The sequence below is a fragment of the Bufo bufo genome, chromosome 1, assembly GCF_905171765.1.
Source record: "Bufo bufo chromosome 1, aBufBuf1.1, whole genome shotgun sequence".
Classification (NCBI taxonomy): domain Eukaryota; kingdom Metazoa; phylum Chordata; class Amphibia; order Anura; family Bufonidae; genus Bufo; species Bufo bufo.
Genome location: NC_053389.1, coordinates 133634948 through 133657146, shown reverse-complemented (window position 1 = coordinate 133657146; position 22199 = coordinate 133634948). Strand labels below are relative to the sequence as shown.

The following is a 22199-nucleotide window of genomic DNA, read 5'->3' as shown; positions in this document are numbered from 1 at the left end:
ATGTGGTGAGCTCTCCTATGTAGTAGTGACAGGGGGTTGGGTGGGATCCAGGTCCCAGACATGGGATGTAGCTCTCTTGATTGGTTTTAGTGGTGTTCTGAGCATTTGCACAGGGCACGTCATTTGTCACATCTAAAAGAGGCACCACTAGACTTGATGGTCTGAGCACCTAAAACTTGCATCCCCAATCCCACAACTGATTCCCAAACTAAACCTATGGAAAGGCAGCTCTTCTGGATTCAACAGTTTTCTATTGTGTATTGATTTGGCAGTAGAGATGAATGACTCAATTTGTACAAATCGATTTAGCTCATCATCAGAGTTGTTCACCTGCGAGAGACTGACATCTTGCCCAGCCCTGACAATCTCTCGCCTGTGCCACTATTCTCAGTAATGGCGCAGAGGCTCTGCATTTGCTTCAGGAGCAGCGACTGTTCATGCGACGCTACCTGGAAGTGCGCAGGCATGTGATTGTCAGGGCCAGGTCGAGATGTCCGGTCCTTTCAATCAAGCAGTGGTGGAGCTACGTCTGCAGCGGAACAGTCCCACCCAGATGAAGAACTCACAAAGGCACAAATCAGTTCATACAAATTGAATTGCCCATGACTATTTGGCAGTGTTATCTAGGCAATTGTTCTGCATGTGTTATTTCACTACTGTACGGTATGCTTACCTGTGCACTGTATCATTATATTGCTACATAATACATCAGAAGGGGAAGTCAATAGAAGGTGTCACACAAGGCACCGTCCACCTAAGTTTGGCCAACGAAAAACCAACATCTGGCCTTGATGTAAGTTAATGGAGACATATATGAAGGAGAGGAGGAATCTAGCTTCTCCTTCTGCTTTGAAATCAGGAGAAATTGAATATAAGTGTCATTTTCCATGCAGTTAAAGGGGTTTTCTGAGATTTTTATACTGATGACCTTTCCTCCGGATAGTATCTGATCGGTGGGGGTACAACAACCAGGACCCCTGCCGATCAGCTGTTTTGATGCGAGAAGATCGGGCTGTTTGGGTGGGGATGAGCTGCTCTTAGGTCACATGACACATGAACGTGTCGTCATTTGGCTTAGGAAAAGCAGAGAGAAGGCTGCGGCGCTCACAGGAGCACCAGTGCCTTCTCAAACAGCTGGGGGTCCCGGATGTTGAACTCCCACCGAACAGATACTTATGACCTATCCAGAGGATAGCAAACCAAATATGGTAGCACACTGTTATACATGCAAACAATAGAATAGGGATTAGAGATTATTCTGGATTACAGTGGTACTATATTCACTATACAAGAAAAATGGAAACTCTTCACGCATGAATATTGTAGGCTAAAATTAGGCCCAGGAGAGGCAGTTCTGTTAGTGTTAGGTATCCATCTGCAGAAGCCACCTTGACACCAGTAGATGGGCCCGACATACGTTTGATCAAAAATGTGCCTTACATTTTTTTATGTATAGTGAATATAGTACCACTGTAATCCAGAATAATCTCTAATCCCTAATTCTATTGTTTGCATGTATAACTGTGTGCTGCCATATTTTATTTGCTGTTTGTATGTAAGCTTTATGGATGTGCACCTGTGAATTTTCTTGCACTAGCCAGAGCATAGGTCATCTGTATAAAAATCTCAGAAAACCCCTTTAACTGCATAGAAAATTTCATGGGATTTTTAATAAATGTGGAATTTTCCTTTTTACTGCACAGTTTTTCCAAAAATCTCAGACATCCAACATTTTGTCCAAACTGGAAAACCATAATAAATTATAACTATAATAAGTAACACCTGTCTATAGCTCAGTCTACTGCAGTAAACACACTACCAGCATTTAGTGTGAGCTATAAAATGAGGGTAATTACAATCATAGCGACCTTCTCAAGTGCCACCAGCCTCAAAAAATCAGACACATATTTTTTCATGGATACTTAAAAAAAAGTCCTCTATTTATACGGACTCTCCAAGAATTGTTGGATGGTTGGCAACCTTGTTCCACCCTCTGGCAATATGCAAAAGCCCATACACAACAATAACAGTATTGCTCCAAGGAGATCAACATTTCATTTATCGACAAGGTAGGACAAATGTTAAATCAGGAAGGCACTACGTTGATAGGAATCCAGGATGGCCTATATTTAGATCCAGGAAAACCGAGACTAAAATGATTTACATTACATTAATCCACCCAAGGGGAATTGGATCATTTCATCTCAGGTTCAAAACAGAATAAAAGAACAGTAGATTTTGTAAATGGAAAGGAGATGCTGGCAGAAATGTAGGATGAGGAGGTTAAATTAGCAGGGGCTTTGAAGGTGAATATGGTGCTTAGCTTAAGGCAGGGAAAAATTGCTGAAATAGATAGACCAAAGACAGATACAAGAAATGGGCTGTGTACAGAAGGACAGAGTGGGGTGAGTCTGAGCTAAAGACTGTGGACTTCTGAGGACCTTGGAGAGCAGGAGTAGACCTCAACATTGACCCTGTCCCAAAGAAGTGTAATACACTATCCAATGTGAAGACTATATGCAGGTCACAACTTTAAGGAGGAGGAGAATTATTGATAGCAGCCCCGAATTCTTGCTTTCCCTCCACGTACAAAGGGCTCTGGTATTTCCATGGGTAGATTTGAGAGTTATTAGATTTAAAGGTTTGAAGTTTAAGAGCAACAAGGATTATTAGTCCACAAATTGAGACATAGAACCTTTTGTCAAGCACACCAGGGCACAAAGGGTTAGGGCAGCAGAAATCTTTTTTTTTTTTTTTAATCAAATTTTATTAAAGGAGATCTCACTCAAGTACAGATAATGAATAATGTTCCATACATGTTGCTCATTACATATATGCATGTTTATCGGTATAGCATAACATCAATATTCAATTCGCCATCTCCCCATACATTTTTCTTATTATATAAGCCCCTTCCCTCCCCCTCCCTCAACCATAAACCAAACAATAAAAACAGAATACCTTTGGTTACAATCTATAAGCTTAGTAACAGATTTGGACTCAGTTTCAGTACCACCCTGCCTCCCATCCATTCGGTCTCCTCCACGTAACTCGTCATCTATCCTTTGAACTAGACAACATTACTCTAATACCAGTTTTCCCAGTGTCCCCTTCAGTTGTTCCTCCAGGTACCACTTGGTATTGAGAAAAGGGGTTATGGCTTCTTTTCTTTCAACCAATTCCAGAGAATTTTCTATAAACTGTCTCCACTTATGGAAGAACTGCTTGGTCGATTTCTCTTTATTATTCTCTGTGTCTAACCTATCCATATAAAGGACATGTTTCATCGTACCTATAGCTTCATCTAATGTGGGTATAGATGGCTTTATCCAGTGCCTAAGAATAGTTTTCTTAACTGCCAACAAAAATAAATGGACCCCCCTAACATGTGTAGAATGTGTAATTTCGCCCCTCTGATGGAAAGGCACATAGTGGAAGATACAATTAAGCGGGGTAAGCTGGGGTTCTATCCCCCAGACCAATTTTATATATTTAGTAGTTTCTTGCCACAGCGGCTGTAAGACAGGGCACTCCCATAATCCATGTAACAAACCTGCTTTTGGCAGGTGACATTTCGGGCACCACCTTAGGTAATGTTCTGGGGCATCTCTATATGGTAGGTCAATTGTGTATGTCGCCTTGTGCAATATTCTAGAACTTCCTGTAGTTTCCCCGACAAAGAAGTGTCTCCCAGTTCCTCCTCCCACTTTTTGAACACCTTTTCTCCAGTAGGGGACGAGTAAACATTTCTGACCTTTTTGTATAAATCCGACAGGGATGTCTCCTGGGATCCCACCAAGTGTTCAAACCATCCCATTGTTTCTGACTCTCCCATATTCACAGCAGAAATCTTTAAGGAGAACGTGTTGCTCTATTGAAAAGAAGAGTATGGCAGCTCTGAGTTACCTGTGGACCTTGAAGAACAGAACTAGAGCTACACAAAGACTTCCAAGCATGGCTGACAGCTTGGCCCTGCATTGTAAATTATAAGACTATAAAAGATCCTGGTCACAGCCTGAAGAAAAGGAAATGTGATTGACAACTGTGTCCCCTAGGATCTTCTGCAGCCACCACTGCAAACCATTCATGCCAGTTTCATTCAATCCTTTATAGTCCATACAATTTGCAATTTAACTGTGTGTATGAAAATCGAAGGATTAAAGGTGTTATCCAACACCTATAATGCCCAACAAAATGCCCAGGCACCTCATACAGGTTATATTTACCCCGCACCCCGACGTCAAGGTGGCTTCTGCAGATGGGTACCTAACACTAACAGAACTGACTCTTCTGGGCCTAATTTTAGCCTACAATATTCATGCGTGAAGAGTTTCCATTTTTCTTGTATAGTGAATATAGTACCACTGTAATCCAGAATAATCTCACTCCCAATGTCTGCACGGCCACCGCTGCATCTCCCTGTCATGTGGATCAAAACATTCGATGATGGGGGGGGGGGAATAGCCAATGGCAGGCTGCGTCAGGAACGAGCCTCCTTAGCGTCACGTGCACCCATCCCCTGTTGCCGGATGGTTTGATCTGTGCAACGGGAAGATGCAGCGGCGAACGCGCTGGGATCCGGAGCGATGCGGGTGCCGGGGAGCAGGTTAAGTGTAAACTATATGTGGTGCCTGGGCATTTTTTGAGGAGCATTATAGGTGTTGGATAACCCCTTTAATGCATGATGTGTCTGTAGCCAGATACAAAAGGATAACACAGTGTGAAAGGGTTAAAACAGCAGACACAGCAGGTGAACTTGGTGCAAGCAATACAGACCACACACACAAGTACTTCGGGACCTCTACCATGATGTCTACCAAACTGACCCTGCATCTTGGAGTGTGGATTTGAAGACCACTACAGGGTCATCAACCTAAATTTTAATTTCTTTGGACAATTTATCCCAAAATCACGGCCAGCCAACATTTTTACTGAAAAATTGGAAAATGATAAAGAACTATAAAGATAATGATGAGTAATATAAGTCTATAGGTCAGCTATTCATTACCAGCATTTACTGTGAGCTCTAAAATGCTGAGAATTGCAATCAAACTGCCCTGCTTATGTCCCACCAGCCTAAGATAAAATCAAGGACACATTTTATTTTTTACCATGGACACTGTAAAAAAAATTACAAAATTAAAAATAAAATAAATCCCTTTTTTTGACAGACAGGAATTTCTGGCCAGTTGGCAACCCTGGACCACTACAGGACCAGGAGCACAACTTTGAGGAGAGAAGATGATTGACAGCAGTGCCCTCCTTCTCCAGCCACCAGTGCATGCTATCCCGTGTAACCCTTTCTTTGCCTGTCCCCTATATCTAAATCTGGGCACTGTGGCATGCCTAGAAGATGTGCCCCAAGCAGAAGGAGTGTGGGAGGATGCAAGGACGTCCTGGCTAGAAATCTACACATCTGTAGGCAAAAAAATAAAAATAAAAATAAAAAAAAGTTGTCAGATTGCAATTTTCCATCTCCGGTGAAGAAGAAGGGGCTGCTGGAGGAAGCAGTGTGAAGCATGCGCCGTCTGCTGCCATCCTCTCAGACACACATCCAGCCCAAATGATGAAGTGAGGGCTGGGTTGGGAGCAATGACAGCAGAGAGGGAGAGGGAGCCCATTGTTTCGGGTGGGCTGAGGGGCTGCTCCTGCACAGCTCCACAAAGGGATCTCTCCAGACCTCGCCTGTCTGTGGCACAATGCTCACCCACGGGGGCTCGGGAAAGCATCGTGGGGTGACACTGCTGAGCCCCAGCAGCCTGCAAATTCACTTTGCGAGTGGAGAGCCTGCGATCGGATCCGCCGCCGATCTCCTGGGAGCTGGTATTTTGGTCCTTCTGCTTCCTGCCTGGGGACTCGGGGCTCTGCTATTTTAAGAAATGTTCCTCAAGATCGTGGGAATCACCATCCAGCAGGTAAGAAGGAGCTTTGACATCGCCAGGGCTGCATGCTTCTCTTCCAAATCTACCAAAGACCCCCCAGGGCGGAGAAAGGTAAAGTGGGGCTCCCGGTCTTTAAAAACAGGGTCAGGCTGAACAAAAGTAAAGGGCTACAAGGAGCATGAAGGATAAGGGTACAGGGTAGAGGGAGCCCCCTCCTCATCCTGATATGGAACAAAGGGTGAAGGGTTGCAAGGACAATAAATAAGGGTAGAGGGTGTAATGACCCACCACTAAATTATAGAAACTGTCTGCAGAAGACCTTGGGTGGAAGAAATGTAGGGGGTCCAGAATTTTCAGTGCTTCAGGAAGGTAAAGGGTTGCAGAAACCTCCTATATTTGGAAACAGCCTCCGGCTGCACAAAGGTAAAGGGGTTCAGGAACCCCTGTATGTAGGAACAGCCTCAGGCTGCACAAAGGTAAAGGGGTTCATGAACCCCCTGTATGTAGGAACAGCCTCAGGCTGCACAAAGGTAAAGGGGTTCAGAAACCCCCTGTATGTAGGAACAGCCTCAGGCTGCACAAAGGTAAAGGGGTTCATGAACCCCCTGTATGTAGGAACAGCCTCAGGCTGCACAAAGGTAAAGGGGTTCAGAAACCCCCTGTATGTAGGAACAGCCTCAGGCTGCACAAAGGTAAAGAGGTTCAGAAACCCCCTGTATGTAGGAACAGCCTCAGGCTGCACAAAGGTAAAGGGGTTCAGAAACCCCCTGTATGTAGGAACAGCCTCAGGCTGCACAAAGGTAAAGGGGTTCAGGAACCCCCTGTATGTAGGAACAGCCTCAGGCTGCACAAAGGTAAAGGGGTCCAGGAACCCCCTGTATGTAGGAACAGCCTCAGGCTGCACAAAGGTAAAGGGGTTCAGAAACCCCCTGTATGTAGGAACAGCCTCAGGCTGCACAGAGGTAAAAGGGTACAGGAACCCATGTATGTAGAAATAGCCTCAGGCTGCACAGAGGTAAAGGGGTACAGGAACCCCTGTATGTAGAAATAGCCTCAGGCTGCACAGAGGTAAAGGGGTACAGGAACCCCCCACTATTTAGAAAAAGCTACAAACTGAACAAAGGAAAAGGGGGGACAGGAACCCCTTATGACTGGGAACAGCCTCAGGCTACGCAAAGATAAAGGGGGACAGGAACCCATTATCTCTGGAAACAGCCTCAGGCTACACAAAGGTAAAGGGGTACATGCACCTCCTATGTCTGTAGACATCAGGTTCAGCAATGGTGGAAATGGGCAGTAATCCCCAACTTTTACAAATGGCCTTAGACTCAGAAGTGACAGACGAAGAGGGTGTCAGAACCATGACTGCATGAATAAAGAAGAGTAAATAGCAAATAAAGGGCTCAATGACCCCAATCTTTGTATGCAGTCTACTGAGGGTTCAACAAAGATTGGGAAACTAATGACCCCCAGTCCTTGGAAATCACCAGCTGAAAACCTTTAAGGTACAGCGTTTCCCTCATTTTCAGGTAAAAGGTGCAAGAACCCCCATTCCTTTAGAGAGATCTTCCTCATTTTGACAGAAATTCTGGAAAGTGTTTAAACAAAGAAACTTCACCTTAGACAGCAGACATTGGATCCCTGCCTTTGTCATGTGTTATGTAAGACGGGGAGGTGGGTGGATGGCTCATGCCTGGCTATATTATTAGGATAAGATACATTGCATTAGAATTACATCATGTCACATCTGATAAGAGGGCCTGAAAGACACATGCAATGCCACCCCACCCCTTATGCGTAGATAGTTTTTTTTTTTTGTAATGCCTCACAGCACACGTGTAGGCTGCAAGCTTGTAAGCGGGCAGCAATGAGTTAATGAAGAAGACACAATATGGGGTTTGCACGGAATACCCCCACGCAGTGCATGCTTGCAGGGGATGCCAAGCCCACGCTCTTCTAAACTGATATACTCTGAGCAGGGGAACCCCAACACTGTGACCAAGGTTAAATATTCAATGTTTGTGCTGTATCTCCCTCTGCTGTGCTATTTCTACATATAGGTACAACTCAGCACGTATGGCGGCCAATTGCCCTTTATTTCCAAGGACATGATTTACTGGAAGTCATACATGATTGCCTTATGTTTGCAGTCCCTGGAGATTCTTAGATATTGGCAGATTGTATGATGGGGATATGGTACTATGTGGTTACTGGAGGAAGTATCACACTTGGAAATAGATAGATTGGTTCCACAACACCCTGAAGATTGTAATGAAATCATAATAGAGTATCACACATGATTGGCTTAGATATCAACCCAACTACATATGATGGGTTTGGATACATCAGCTAGGCAGCACATGCTGTGTGGTTATCTGAAGAGGTATCACACATGATGGGCTTAGATGCTCAGCAGAACATAATGGAGGATGTAGTGCAGTGTTGTTTTCCAAGAAAGTATCACACAAGGTAGACTTAGATACATCAGGTCAGCAGGACATGAAGAAGAATGTAGTGTTGTAGGTTTCTCTCCAAGACAGCATCAAACAAGATAGATACATTAGCTCAGCATGATGGGAATGTAGTCTTGTGTTGCTCTTCGAGAAAGTATCACCCAAGATAGACATTGACACATCAGCTCAGCAGAACATGATGGAGAATGTGGTGCAGTGTTGTTCACCATAAAAGTATCAAACAAGGTACACATGATACACTTAGATACACTATCTCAGCAGCATATAATGGGCAGCATACATCAGCTGGGCAGCACATGTTGAGGAGAGTAGTTCTGTGTGGTTCTCTGAGATACACACGATGGGCTTAGATGTATCAGCTCAGCATATGATGGAGAATGTAGTGGTTCTGTGTGGTTCCCTGAGAGAGAATATCACATGACGGGCTTGGATACATCAGCTCAAGATGGAGAATGTAGTGGTACTGCGTGGGTCTCCCCCAACAGTATTTCAGAATAGGTACATTTTCTCAGCAGAACATGATGGGTATTGTAGTGCTGTGTTTTTCTAAACGAGTATCCTGTATAGTGGGCTTAGATACATTACAGAGTATATGCAATAACGATATATTATCGGGCAGACTATTAACCTGTATATGAAAGGACTGTTTTAGGGGTTGTCTGTTCGGTGTATTCGGTGGGACATTATTTACGATGGTTGAGGCAGCGCATCCGAGATTTTTTCTCCCGGCGCCTGTTCACATCAATTGTGATTTCCAAAAATAGACTGCAGGGACTGTAAATGGATAAGACTCCCAGGAAATGACCAGAAGTTCTACTGACCCAAAGAAGATCTTTTTGACCTCAAATTCCTTTCATTTCTATATATAGAGGCTTCTGTCACTACAGGTCATATACAGAGAATGAGCCGACTGTAGCTTCCACATCCAAAATTAGCAATGGAACATAACAGCGGTGGTTTAGGATGTCAACTTTAATCCAGAAGGTGCCAGATAGGCAAATGTTCTGCATTAGCAGGCATCAGGAAAAAAAAAAGTATTCAAATACATTCTTCAGAAGCTGGTGGGGCATGATGCCCAGGTGCCGGCTGCCACTCTGCCCGTGCAGGTAATTTAGATAAAACATCAACCTGACTGATCTGATATAAAGGCAAATTTTGTATTTGTATCTGTTACAAAAAATAGTTATTACTGGCAGATCATTTGTGTTTGTAAAAATGTTGGTGCACCTGGGCATGATGGGAGGCATATAGGCAATAAAATAGTGACTGGAATTGCACCAATGACATAGCTGATACTGGGCCATTGCTCTGGTATCACAGTATGGATATGCTACAGATGACCACACTCTAAGGGCTCAATCACACGTCAGTGTTTTGGTCAGTGATTTCCATCAGTGATTGTGAGCCAAAACCAGGATTGGAGCCTCAGCAGAGATAAGGTGTAATGGAAAGATCTGCACCGGTTTTGGGTTTAGACCCGCACCTGGTTTTGGCTCACAGTCACTGATGGAAATCACTGGGGCACATTTAGGGTGCCTTCACACACTGCTGATTTTGTTGCAGAATTTCCCGCAACAGAAAATCAGTTCCATTCACTTGAATGAGGCTTGCAGAACTCCATGTGCTTGCCGCCCAATTGAAATAAACGGAACAGATTTTCAGTCATGGAAAATTTTGCAACAACACCTGCAGCATGTGAAGGCGTAATTTTTCGCCATCATTTACACCTGTTTCCAGGTGTAAATAATAGTAAATTTGCCAGGGCTGGAGTCCCGGCCTCAGCACGGCCCCGCCCTCGTCACTCCTAAGTGGCGGACACTGTGTAAAACAGGCCGTGCAACCAAACATTGTTAAAAAAGGGGACTTGAAACTATTTTACGCCTAAAATATTCGCAAGTCCGTTAGTAAATGTACCCCATTGACCAAAGACTAACTGTGTGAATAAGGCCTCATGCACACGGCCGTTGTTTTAGTCCGCGTCCGAGCCGCAGTTTTGGCGGCTCGGATGCGGACCCATTCACTTCAATGGGGCCGCAAAAGATGCGGACAGCACTCTGTGTGCTGTCCGCATCCGTTGCTCCGTTCCGTGGTCCGCAAAAAAAATATAACCTGTCCTATTCTTGTCCTCGTTTTGCGGACAAGAATAGGCAGTTATATTAAAGGCTGTCCGTGCTGTTCCGCAAATTGCGGAACGCACACAGACGCCATCCGTGTTTTGCGGATCCGCTATTTGCGGACCACAAAACACACAACGGACGTGTGCATGCAGCCTAAGGGCTTATGCACACAAACATATTTTTTTCCTGCATCCATTCCATTTTTTTTTTGCAGCCTGTATGCAGAACCATTCACTTCACTTTCACGGAAATGACCCAGTGTGCATTTCGTGTCAGTACGTCCGCATGGCCATTCTGCAAAAAAAAAATAAACATTTCCTATTATTGTAAGGATAGGATTGTTCTATTAGGGGCCAGTCGTTCCGCAAAATGCAGAATGCACACGGCCGGTATCGGTGTTTCGCGGATCCGCAACAACAGTTGTGAACATGAGCCCTAAGGCTGGGGCAACATGACGATCTGTTGTGCTGCACTGAATGGGGTTGCCACGACCTTAGAATCGTAAAACATCCAGTAATGTTGGATTTTTTAGCGCTTAACATCGCAGCAGCTTGCTAATTACACTTCAACCCCATTCATTTCAATAGCTGCACTGCTACACAGCGATCTTTGGTCGTGCGACGGTCGTGGCCAAGTTCATCATCAGTAGCCCAAGCCTGGGGTTGCCGCACTGGAATAACTGGGATTACAATTCTCAAATCAGCTGCTGCCATGTATGTTCTGCAGTTTGCTGTCTGTATGCCATGCGTTAATTGGATACATATTACCAGGATATTTGTGTAGTAAACATAAACCAGAACAGATGGTGCGATGCACCAGGACTTTCTCATGTCTGCTCTCTGAAACCTATGAGATTTTATCTGACATGTAAGCTTCATGCATTAACTAGATGCATTTGCTGTAGACCAGGGATCAGCAACCTTCGACACTCCAGCTGTTGTGAAACTACCACTCTCAGCATGCTCTTCCCACTTGTGTGGGAGTTTAGAGAGCAGCCAAGCAAGTGTGCATGATGGGAGTTGTAGTTTCACAACACCTGGAGTGCCGGAGGTTGCTGACCCCTGCTGTAGACATGCTGGCTGGGCATGTACCTGTGAACTGATAAGCAGGGTCTTGGTTTTATGTATATAATATACGGAGAATAATATGCATAATATAGATTCTGTCGCCCACTGCTGAGTATTCTGTATAGATGAGCTGCCAAATGGAGTGGGGCTTCAATAGGGCTGAGCTGCGCCTAGACCAGGTTACTGATGAACGTGTCCTTACTGGCCTAGGAAAAGCTGCAAGAAGGCCACGGCACTACTGTAATGCCTTTGCAGACATCTGATTGGCGGTGGTCCCAGGTGTCGGACCCCCACTCATCAGATACTGATGACCTATCCTGAGGATAGGTCATCAGTTAAAAAAATTCTCAGAAAAAACATTTTAAATGAGAATAATGACCATTTTACATGGTCCGAAGATTGGGACAGTTATCGGGTTGAGAGTGCGTAGGATAATCGTCCTAGGTGCTGCCGATCAGAAACGCTCATCCATCAGATGATCACATCTTTTATGGAGCACCAAAAAATCATTATTTGCTGGCAGCCCATTGCCCAGTGCTGTCGAACAATGAATCTGTATGGGAACAAATGACCACAGTAACGATCATTCTTTCCCATACAGAGAGGGATGATTGCTGCTCAAAAATTGGCAGTTAACGCGGAAGGCATATTTCCTTCCCAATAATTGCCTGTCAATTAGTCCGTATAAAAGGGCCTTATGGGCAGTGATGGTCAGTTTGCAGTGTTCGGCAGCGAACACATGCGGGCTGCCATCTTTAGTAAGGTAGACTCGATGCACAGGTAAGCCTTTACCTGTGCCTGTGCCGCGAGCCAGTCTGAAATCAAATGCTGTCACCGGGAGCAGGCAGTTCCAGGAACAGCCCGATGAAGGCCCCCGGCGGCTGTTCTCGGAAATGCCTGCTCCCGGTGACTGCATTTGATTTCAGACCGGGTCGCGGCACAGGCACAGGTAAGGGCTTACCTGTGCATCGCAGGACCGGTGAGTCTACCTTACTAAAGATGGCAGCCCGCATGTGTTCGCTGGCGAACACTGCGAACTGACCATCACTGCTTATGGGAATGGGCGGTTTCCCACTAGTTAATTTTATTTATTTTTTTAAATGCTGCATTTTTAAAGCCCTTTTTTTAAGCTGAACAAACAGCAGCCAGAGATTACATGTTGGTAATTCGGAAATTATTTATTGCCCTACAAATACTGCGCAGGTCATTTACCATAGCTCTACTCCAGTTTTTCAGTGTAGAAAAGTCAAATTTTGTTGCAGGTGCCGTTTCCTACACAGTTTGCAGGTTTTTCTAACCTCCCTGCCACTTTTTCAAAAACTGGAAGCCCCGCGTCCAGACTTGTTTAACATGTGCGGCAGAAAACTGGTGAAAATTATACCAGAAATCTACTCCATCTCCTGGCTGGAGTAGATTTCATTTCTGGTGCATGAACAGTGAAAATAGGTGCGAGTCTCTTAATAAATTGGTTGGATCTTCCACCAGTGGGACTTTTACTGAAATGTGAAACGCCGGTCTTAGCAAATGACCCCTTGTTTCTGTTTGTAGTGGTGCTTTAAGTGGCATGCTCTGAGTGCAGCATTTTTCTGATGTTTTCCCATAGGTTTCTCTATAGGAAACCAAAAATGTCAGAAAAAGTGGTGTGACTAAAAAGAAACATTCCAAAAAATGTTGGTTAAAACCCCAGAATTTTCATGGAAGAGGATAAAACGTGGTGTGGCGGCAGCCTATGTCTCTGTAAGGCTAAAGCTTCACAACATGTGTTGAGCGACAAAAAACGGTACATCTACTCTTTTTGTAATGACAGCCTATGGTGTCTCACTAAAACCCATGGCAAATGTCGTTGTGTAGCCGTAGCCTAAACCATGGCATGACTGAGCTACGGGCCACTACTGGGTGTGAATTGCGGCATTACATAGTTGTTTTGTATCCTTCACCATTTGATGCTCTTATCTTGCTGTCAGTGAATGGAAATATTTGTGGTTTACATTCAAAGTGAAAACACATTAGTGTTTTGTCGGCTGAACCTACCAAGAATGGTGGGTACGATCGACACACTGAGAGCTCCCGACTCTCCCCCAGCAGATTATATATTCGGGTAGACAAGGATCAGGTGACATGAATATTTTCATTCGATCCTTTGGAGATAAGCCACCACTAGAAGTGTCTGGCAGCGGCTTTCTCCCCTATCCCCATAGAATCTACTTACATGTTCAGCCGAACCGTATGTTAATCGGGGAGCCAGGATGGAGTCAGGAGAGGTTGCTGTCTGCCGAAAAATTGTTTGGACAACAGCTATAAGATGTATATGGGCAGCTTTACACATGGTTCAGTGTCCTCTTCAGCGTGGACAATCCTCTGTAACCTACACAGCTGGGACCTTAGCTAGGACTTGCACTGATTCATAAAACTGATAGCTCATGAAACTCTTTACACTCATATCTTTTTCCAACTGATATGAATATGACTTAACTGAGTATTTATGAGCTGTCAGGAGTAAAAGCTGCAGAACGAGCCGTCAGAGCAGCTCCCTGATGGATTTACTGTGAAGCAGGGAGCAATAGACTGCAGATGTTGTAAAAGTGAAAGTTGTAGAAGAAAAAATGTGACAATTGTTTTTTAAAGGGGTTGTCCCACAAAAAATATTCTACAGTTTTCAAACCAGCATCTGGATCTGAATACTTTTGTAATTGCCTGTAATTAAAAATTTTGCATAGCCACTGAGTTATTCAATAAAACCTATCTGTATAGCGCCACCTGCTGGTTGTTTTTTTTCTTATTTCTTTGACCTGCTCACTGAGATGGCCGCACATGCTCAGTTTCATACTTCACCTTCCTCCTGAGCTGTGATAGGCAGAGCTTAGACACGCCCCCTTAGCTGCAGCAGAAAAGACACTCCCCTTGATCTGCCAGCTGGATATAAATCTAGCAGAGCAATGAATGTGGAGGTCTCTGGACCCATGTGAGGTACAGGGCTGGTTCTAGCTTTGTTAGAAAGAGGTTGTCATGTACTATATGATTTTCATTTTTCACATTTGTCATTGGATAACCCCTCCAACAGAGCAACTGAAAAAAAATTACTAAAATGCAATGATTAAAAAAATGCTCCCAAATGTGTCCATAACCTTTAAAGTACCTTGTAGTGTATCCCAGCTTCGAACTCTGAAGTATTGGTGATGTCAACACAGCAACCTGGAACCCTTTGCCTTCATGGAATGCAAGATGGCAGTGGTCATGTGACTTGTTCACGTGACAGTTTCCTTATGGTCATGTAGACAAGTTCCAACTTCAGAGCTGGGATAAAGTAGACAACCATTTTGCTGGTATAAAAGATTACTTTTTATCAGGGGCTGACTGGGAACAAAGTGGCCCTGGAAAAAATACTAAAAGTGGCCCCGTTTTGTAGTCGGGTCCAAATCGATGGAAGGCAGGGCCAGCAATACCATATTGTGGCACATTATACCATCCCAACAGAGCCAAATACCACAGTCAATCACAAAATACTGCCAGCAGCACAAAATACAGCCCCAAAAACTTCCACTGGCCGGCCGTGAGGAGGACTCAGACAGACCCCTGGGCATCGTCCCACCGGGAAATTTCCCTGTAAGGTCTATGGCCAATCTGTCCTTGCCGTTTATGGGCCTTTTACAATCTTTTTATATAGTTTGCCGAACTCTTTTAATCCTTTAAAAAGGCATCTGTCAGCAGATTTGTACCCATGAAACTGGCTGACCTGTTGCATGTGTGCTTGGCAGCTGAAGACATCTGTGTTGGTCCTATGTTCAAAAATGTTGCTTAAATACATGCAAAAGAACATCTAGGTGCAACGGTAGCGCTGCTGTTGCACCTAGAGGCTCTGCTTTCTGCAACTGCTGCACCCTCTCCAATTTGATTGAGAGGGCCTGGCAGTGTTAATGTGATCACGCCTGGCCCTGACTTCTCCTAATGTCAATCAAAGTGCAGAAGTCGTAGCAGTTGCAGAGAGAGCAGAGCCTCTAGGTGTAACGGCAACTCCCCATTGTCCCTAGAGGCTCATTTGCATCTATTAAAACTTAATTTTTCTCAGCAATGTGGACACATATGAACATGAGACCAACACAGATGTCTTCAGCTGCCAAGTGCACATGTAACAGGTCGGACAGTTTCATAGGTACAAATCTGACAGATGCCCTTTGATATAAAAACAGAGCAAATACAGATGAAAATACACATTTATAGCAAACCACAAAACAAAAACTTGATACAATATGGAACCAAAACCAGAACAAATAGTAAAAAAACAATCCCAGGTGCACCTTCATATTTGAGTGTGTAGGAGGCCTTAGGGCACATGCCCACGAACGTAAGTGCTCCGTACCCATGCTGCGGACCACAAATAGCAGTCCGCAATGCACGGGCACCGGCATGGTGTGGATGCAGATGCATTGACCCATTGACTTGGATGGGTCTGCGATCTGCAAAATACGACCAAAGATAGGACATGTCATATCTTTTGCTGTTCGGCGGCATGGACCCGAAGAGCTTCGAAGTGCTTCTGTGGGCTTTCGAGATGTCCTATCTTTGTTCGTATCTTGTGGATTGCAGACCCATTCAAGTCAATCGCTTATGGTCCGCAATACGAGCACCACGGCCATACGTTCGTGTGCATGAGCACTTATAGGCAGAGATTTGTGCTGCTGGTGTGATTAGCATTGCGGAGACTGGGCATAATTGTAGTAAATACTCTGTTCGGAGACATATTCGGTCTATACGGGATTTCAGCTGATGAACGAAAACATGAACGTTCCCATTTACAAACAGAAAATCAGAGAATGAGGCCTGGAGTACGGTGTATTACAAAAGTGTAGAACGCTTCCCATTTCCCAAGTGACTGATAGGCGGGGATCTATCATTCTGTGACCTTCTTTCCACCTTTCATTTTCCAAAGGAGCTGTCAAAAATGAAAGGTGGACTCTGATTGGTTGCTATGGGCAATTAGGCCAGTTTTCCTTTACGCCAGTTTTAAAGGGGTTATGTCATAAACTACTTTTCACCCTAAGGCCTCTTGCACACAAAGTTATTGTTTTCCGTTTCCGTTCCGTTTTTTTTGTGTTCCGTATACGGACCGTATACGGAACCATTCATTTTGAATGGATCCGCAAAAAAAAACGGAAGGTACTCCGTATGCCTTCCGTCTCCGTATTTCTCTTCCGTTCAAAGATAGAACATGTCCTATTATTGTACACATTACGGACAAGGATATTACTGTTCTATCAGGGGCCAGCTGTTCCGTTCCGCAAAAAACGGAATGCACACGGACGTCATCCATATTTTTTGCAGATCGCAAAATACTAAAAAAAAGCCATACAGTCGGGTGTAAGATGCCTAAAGTTTATTTCCATCAATTCCTGTAGCTCCCATTTCTCCTTGGATTTTTTTTTCATTTGCAGTTTTCTCTTATTCCCCATGCATAAACTCTGCTTCTTGGTTTGTCACATGACTGCTACCCCATTTCTTAGGGCAGTGAGGTGTGTCCTGACCTCAGCAGATCATGTGACACTAACCACACCCCTTGTTCTCACCAATGACACGTCCTACATCCTACATTACGAGCTCCATTGCAGGACGTAACCAATAGAAACAGAATATCAAAACAGATTTGCCACACGGTACAATGGTAGGTCAAAGCGGTTGTCCACTTTCTGGCTACTTGTGACCAATGTGTATGTAAATGACTATATTACAATTGCTAATATAGCCATTGTTGATACTCTGTGCCATTTGCTTTGTTTCATGCCCTCTTGTTAGGTAAATCTTCTGTGCTGTCCCCACAGACGTATAAGATGGCCGCTGATGGAGGGTCATGTGATCAGGCAAATTGCCTCCATGAGGTGTATTCTCTATTGTAACACACTGCAGTGTTTTTGAACACATGAAGGTGATTTGCCTGGTCACATGACCCTCCATCGGCAGCCATTTTATGGACAGGGCCTCTGTGTGGACAGCACAAAAGACTTGACCATCAAGGGGGAAGACCTTATAAAATATAGAAAATGGAGCAGAATTTCAACAAAGGCTATATTAGTAAGTGCCATATAATCACCTTGCAAATGCATTGGTCAATAATAACCAGAAAGTGGCTAACCCCTTTAATAACGTTAAAATAAGGCAGTTTTGATAAATGGTGATATTTGGAGAAGTGATATAACTGTGCAAGTTACATTTATATTAGTGGCACAAGCTCTTTACTAAATCTCCCCCATTCTCTTCTTACAACATGTAACTGGCAGGAATACATTGATAAATCTCCCCAAAATCCTCTCCTACCCTTTAGTCAGCCTGCAGCAACAATGGGGGAAGTTTAGTGCACAGGAATTTATACAGTTACCATTGAACTCATTGAAAACTGTGCAAATCTCTTTTCTCTGAGCTCCCCCCAGTGGTGGCTTCAGGAAATTGTGGGTGATTTATGACAGGAAGCAGAAGAAGGATCCCCTCACTGTGGCATGGTCTGCATCCATGGTCATAACTGTCTATGTGGTGTCTACCTCAGGAGGGTGGTCATGGCTCATACCCCTGTGCAGTAATAACCACATAGGTCATTATACATGATTATTTTCCATCCCTGATTATAATGAATTCAATGCCGATTGTTGACCCACACATCAGCCCATGGATTGATGTCTCAGCTAAGCGAACACGCTTCACAATCACTTGCAATCAACAAACAGATAGTAAGTGTCTTCAATCAAGTTTATCACATCTCAGAAGACTCTGAAGGGCCCTTTACACTGACGATGTTCAACCAGATTATCGCTAATGAGCGTTCGTACGAACACTCGTTAGCGATAATCAGCCTGTGTAAAGGTACCGCCAATGAATGAGCAAAACACTCGTTCATCAGGTAATAGGATTGTTGGTGGGGACACCTAAATCACCGTTTGTGGGCAGCAGTACGTACCGTCTAAACAGCCTCTGCTGACGGCAAGCAATGGTTCTGTATGGGGACGAGAAATGGTATTAGCGATCACTCCTCCCTATACTGTGGAGGGGATCGTTACATGTAAATACATCTTTCTCCTTCACTGACGAGCAGGCCATTTTTGGGAAGGAGCGCTTCCTTCTCGTCAATGGCTTGCTACATCGGGCCTTGAGTTTTTATGAGCTGTTTCCATATGAGGCTGATCTGTGTTAAAGAGGATCTTTCACCAGTTTTTACTTTATAAAAGCGATACCTCACACTGTAGCCCATGTTCCCTAGATGTCATATCGCGAATTTTTTTCATGATATGCTCCTCCGTTGCGCAGCTGTGCCTCGTTCTGTTTAGGTGCCCTGTATGCTAATTAATAGCATCGGAACAGGGAGGAGGAGACAATTCTCAGTGGGCGTCTCTTCTATCTGGCTGTAGCGCTGTCCAATCACAGTGCAGCGCGTCAAAACCATTGAGAAAAAACAGCTCTCCTTCTTCCTGGCTGTGACGCGCTCCTCTGTGATTGGACAGCGCCACAGCCAGATAGAAGAGACGTCCACTGAGAAAAGCTGATGTCTCCTCCTCCCTGTTCCAAAGCTATTAATTAGCTTACAGGGCGCCTAAACAGAACGAGGGGCACAGCGGGCCAACGGAGGAGCATATCATGAAAAAAAATATAGATATGACATCTAGGGAACATGGGCTACAGTGTGAGGTATCGCTTTTATAAAGTAAAAACTGGTGGAAGGTCCTCTTTAATGACTCGAGATGATCTTTATAGAGGTGTTTTGTGTCATAATCACAATCAATAAAAACTATATAGCTATAAGCTAAAATACTCAGGAACGGTATAAATACAGCTTTCGATTTGTGATATTTAAAGGGGATGTATAAAGTTAAAAAAAAAACATGGCTGATTTCTAGATAAAACAGTGGCACACTCCTCTCTACAGGTTGTGGAATTGCAGCTCAGATGAAGCAGATACAAGCTGTGGACTGGTGTGGTGCTGTTTATAGAAGGCAGACAAATGGTAAATTTAGTGGCACCGCCTGGTGTCTTGCAGGGAATGTCAACTCATGAACACCATTTGATTACTTAATTAAAATCCCCTACATAACCAAAGAGTTCAAGGGGAAACAAGCCATCAACATTCACCACCTATGCATGCAACAAGTAAAGAGTTAGATTGGTCATCAACTGACCACTGAGACCCCACCAATTGCTAGGACATTATTCCTCTGTCCCTTCTATTATGGGAGGCATGGAAAGAGCCGAGTGGGGGTATATAGAGGAGTAATGTAATAGATCAGCCAAAACTTAATACACATCCTCCACATCAAAGTCATCCTGTCCGTAAATAGTCCCCCATCCTATTTATTGGAGAGGGTCTCAACAGTTGTACACCACTGATGTAAAGGGAGTCTGTCGGTAGTTTTGACCATGTTAAGCTGCTGACAGGACTAGGTAAGGAGAGCTGTATAAACATACCTTTTGTAGAGCTTTTCTCATCAGGAGTAGTGAGCATATGATGTTTTATTCTGCCAGATTCTGCTCTCAAGTGCCCAGGAGGCGGGGCTTCTTTGTGAAGTGCTCTCTGTATTATGCTGCATCACAGCCCCACTCCACTGCTCTGTGGGCCAGCTGTAACACTCAACTAGGAGACCAGTACTCAACTAGGAGACCAGTACTCAACTAGGAGACTAGTACTCAACTAGGAGACTAGTACTCAACTAGGAGACCAGTACAGATTCCTGGACTTCTGTAATGACACAGGGTTAAAAGCTGGATATTCACTATAGAGAGGAATGTCCATATCCCCCCTTTTAATGGCAGTACGGTTACAGATGAACGCAGAAAAGAAGGTGGCTGTCAGGGGTCTTTATGCTGTTGATCTAGTACAACTTCTAATACAGCCGACTTTGCCTGCTCCGGGGATAAATGATCTAAGTACAATCACTATAGAGATAGTGAGTCACGACTCTGGAATTACTGTGATGGGCTGTCTGGTCAAGTCTGTCTGGTCATTTTCTCCTTGTAGCAGATAGAATCCGACACCGTGAAAATGAAAGAATTTTTAGATGAGCTGAAGACAGTAATGCCACTTAAATGGGTATTCCCATCTCAGCCATTTATGGCCAAAAACAGACCCATGGTTTGCCGCAGCCAGAGGTGGCTGGGGTTATGGAAACAACCAAGTGCGCTGTGTAAAAAAATTCCACTTTTAATCTTTTAATTAAAGCAAGCTTCCTTGATCATATACACACACCTTGAGATGTCCCTCAGAGCAGAGATTGGTAAGGGTGGACAGGAGATAGGAGCAGGTCCGTCAAACCTATCTGATATTAGTGGCATGTCCAGGCCATATGCTACCAATATCTAAGACGGGAATACCCCTTTAACGCGTAACATTATCAACAAAAGTGTTATGATGCGCAAAATTTATTAAACAGCGTGCAACGCTTGATAAATTTGCCTCAAATTACAGCAAAGCAGACTCAAAAGGAAAACTGACTTAAAAATTCTCCCCATGATAAATGTTCCTCCATACTTCCGTAGAAACATGTCTGATAGGTGCCTAACATTAGCTCCAGTGCTAACCCAAGTTTAGTGAAGGGGTTGTTTCAGATTATACAAAACAGTGCCCCTCTTATCTATGACTACCATATGTTTGGTACTGCAACATGCAAGTGAATCAGGCTGAGCTGCAATACAAGATACAGTCAAACGGACAAAGCGCAACCTTATTTCAATCTCAAACAACCTCTTCTTCCAGGATGCTAAACAAAGCTCTTCCTGCTAAACCCCAAGAGAGATCCTTCAAGTTATAGCACAATATGATATCCTTCTCCATGGACATATTAAAGGGAATGTGTCATCAGAAAATGACCGGTTATTTAAATCAAGCTTCATGTTAAACGTATTTTTAAAGAATTTTTGGTGATGTTATTTTTCATTTTCCATGTCAATATATTTTTAAAAGAAATCATAAAGTCCTGCAGTTTTCACACCGGCCACTAATCCTAATAATAAGCGCCACTTCTTGGTCTGTACAGAGCACTTTACTGCAGTTACCTGCTCATGATTGCAGGCAGGATTAGAGTGACAGGCATCACCTATGTACATATACATAGATAATAGAGATGAGTGAAGTTCTCAAAAATTTGATTCGGCTGCATCGCTGAACTTTATGAAAAAATTAGCTTTGTGACGAATTACTGCGTCACGAAGCACTTTTTTTGTAAATAGTAGGTACAATGACAGAGAGCGGCGATTGCGCTGCCCCCGTCGTCGAACCCCTCAGATGTTGCGTTCATCACTGATCACTGCAGCTGAGATGAACATTAAGGCCTTTCAGGGATCCATCAACAAAAAAATTTTTTTATTATCATACTTACCTCATCCATTTGAGTGCGAAGAGGCTACAGCGGCCACCTTGCTTGAAGATCCAGCACGAAATCTCACATGGCGCATGATGACGTCATCACATTGCCCGGCATGATCTTCAGCAGGGAAAATTGATTCGTTACCCACGAAGCACAAGTAAATTCGCCTTCGAGGCAAATCAAATTTTTCCTGAAATTTCGGATCGAAGTCCACTTTGTGAACTTAAGCTCAACACTAATAGATAACACAGAACTACTGTTCACAACAGGTGATATCCTCAGTTTCTCCACTGCCTCCTGACCTCGAAAACTTTCCCAAAGGAGT

The 22199-nt window shown here is 44.0% G+C and overlaps 1 protein-coding gene across 1 annotated transcript in view; it reads left to right on the top strand.

Moving 5' to 3' along the window:
• The first annotated feature begins 5567 nt into the window (after positions 1-5567).
• Positions 5568-22199, top strand: part of GPR153 (G protein-coupled receptor 153) — a 90516-nt gene continuing 73884 nt past the window's right edge. Inside the window, exon 1 of the mRNA XM_040429637.1 lies at positions 5568-5915. The gene's annotated coding sequence lies outside the window, so the exon portion shown is untranslated. The remainder of the gene's footprint in view (positions 5916-22199) is intronic.